This window comes from Hibiscus syriacus, unplaced genomic scaffold (assembly GCF_006381635.1).
Source record: "Hibiscus syriacus cultivar Baekdansim isolate YM2019G1 unplaced genomic scaffold, ASM638163v2 tig00111338_pilon, whole genome shotgun sequence".
Taxonomy (NCBI): domain Eukaryota; kingdom Viridiplantae; phylum Streptophyta; class Magnoliopsida; order Malvales; family Malvaceae; genus Hibiscus; species Hibiscus syriacus.
The window spans coordinates 4,895,980-4,898,542 of record NW_024063064.1 but is presented as its reverse complement, the minus strand read 5'-3'; positions in this window follow the sequence as shown (position 1 = coordinate 4,898,542).

Here is a 2,563-nt window from a genome sequence, read left to right as displayed (position 1 = left end):
CAACTAAAAATGCATTGCATACTTTATTTAGACGAGCAATAACTTAAGTGAAAAGACTAGAAATTGAGTCTTTTTACGGAGTTATCAAAGATGTATGCTACCAATCGTCCAACATTTTAAACTATTTGATTAAATTGAATTAATAAAGGTTGATTCTTGTTAATTGAATGTTGCTAATCATTTCTATACACATGAATGCATTGTTTTAAGCATATCCATAGTGGGATCGACCAAATAGCACTCGTATCCATTGAATCTTTGATTTGTTGCTCACCAGAATGTTGTAGCACTGCCCGACACTTATCATTCTTATTTTTATACTTTGCTATTTATTTCTATTTCCATCATTCAAACTTAAATTATTTGAAAACTTTCACACAACTCTATTGTAATCTACTTTGCTCTCTGTAGATTCGACATCCGAAGTTTTTATAGCTTCCACTTTGTTACTTGAACGATATGTATACTTGTATGATTGCTATAGCATCTTACATAGCATCACCAGCCCAAAACCAAATTTCCAGCTCAGCTTAGTCCAATCTATACTAAAATTCTATTGGACTCAATTTAATGGGTCTCGGGTCAACCTGAACTACTAACCCAGGATTTGGGGCATTACAATTACCACTTCAGATGTCTCAGCCGTAACAACCGTTAAATTCCACCATTAAGTGAAATGTGTCACGTTTTTGTAATTTTAAAATTTTATTTTAAATAAAAAAAATAAAATTATATATTTTTAAGAAAAAAACCCAAAACTTTGGGGGAAAAAATTAGAAAAACCTCATAACTTAAAAAACTTCAATTTCAAACCATAAACCCACGTCGACCGTCACCATTTGACGTCTATCAGACCTCCACCAGAACCTCCACCCTACGACAAGCCAAACCCGACCACAAACCCTGCGTCTCAGACGAAGGAAATGACAAAATTATGACTCAAAAATCTCCGACCGACCAGGGATATGGCAAGGAAGACGTAGGTGACAGCGGTAGTGGCCGACAAGGAGGATAGGGTTAGGGTTGGATATTTAGGATTTTTTGTAATATTAGGAAAATAGGGGTTTTTATAAATATAATATTTTTTATTTTTTTTCAAAAAAATAAAAAAAACTACGAGAGAGTGACATGTGCGCTTAACAGAATTTTTTAACAGCTGTGACGTCCCAGACACCTAAAATGATAACGTTTGTAACGTTAGGTACTTGGATGATTCAAAAAAAAGTTTGGGACCTATTTTGGAAAAAAGGTATAGTTTAGACACTTATTTTATAATTAAGCCTAAAATAAACACATTTTATTTGGAAACCTTTCTGGAAAAGCTGCTGGCAAAAGATGATAATTTTTATTAATATAAAAAATTGAAGAATACAAGAAGAATCATGGTAAATAACTTCCCCAGGAAGTGAGCTCAATAATGCTTCAATTGAAAGAGAAGGGAAAGAAAATTATGGGGAGTGAAGAACCACAAGAGAAGATTCTCAAAGATGCCTGGTGAACCCCCGCGATTGTGTAGTACCATCAACTTCCAGCTCTACACTTATGTTTTGTTGGCTCACTAAAACATAAACTGAAATAATAGATGGATAGCCATAATAGAATGTTTACCCAAATATATAACCCCAAAAGGGAAAACAAACAATGGTGATCGAGGCTTAAAATGATTTGTCTCATATTTGAAACAAGTTGGATCTTTTATAATATTATCCTTATGAGTCTAAATACAAATTGAAATAGATAAATATCATTTGTAACCGAAAATATTTACCAAGAGTGTAACCCTTTAAATTAGATCGAATAACATTTTAAGTTGAAACGAAACGGGTACGTTTTCCATATTAATTCATATAAATTGCATATCTTTTTCTGTTGCAACTTAAAAAATTACGTCAAAATATTCTCAGTTGTAACCCAAATTATTATCAATTATATAACTTTTTAAAGTATACATGCAATATTTTAAGTTAAAACCCCCACAATTTAACATTCTCAATTATAAATCAAATTATTATCAAATGTATAACTTTTTAAATTAAATAATATAACATTTTAAATTAAGACTCGCCGCCAATTAACTTTAATGTTAAGCCGCGGCATTGCAGGACTACCCAAGCTATTGTAGTGAATATCAATTGCTTCGTATGCAAAGGGAGACCATAATCATTTCATGTCCGACAAGGAATCTATGTGTGAAGTTTAAACTTCCCCCAAACTGAATACTAAAGCTATATGATCATATTTCTTGTCATTTGAATCTCCAAACACTTAACCTAGCAGGTGGAAGAATCGGTGTACAAAAATATAAATGAATTTAAATGATTATTGATAATCATCTAAAGCCACAGCTTCTGTTAGTGTATAATTTACGGTGTAATATCTTAGCTTAATAAAAAAAAAAGTACAAATTATTTCTGTGCACACCTGTTAGCTTATTACTTGTATTCGAAAATTGCAAAGCCAAAGCACATCATAACATGTAGGAATACTCTATAATAATTAACTTCGTACAAGCAAAAGATTAGTATTTCACTCAATCTATGAAATGTTTTCAGTATAAATATCC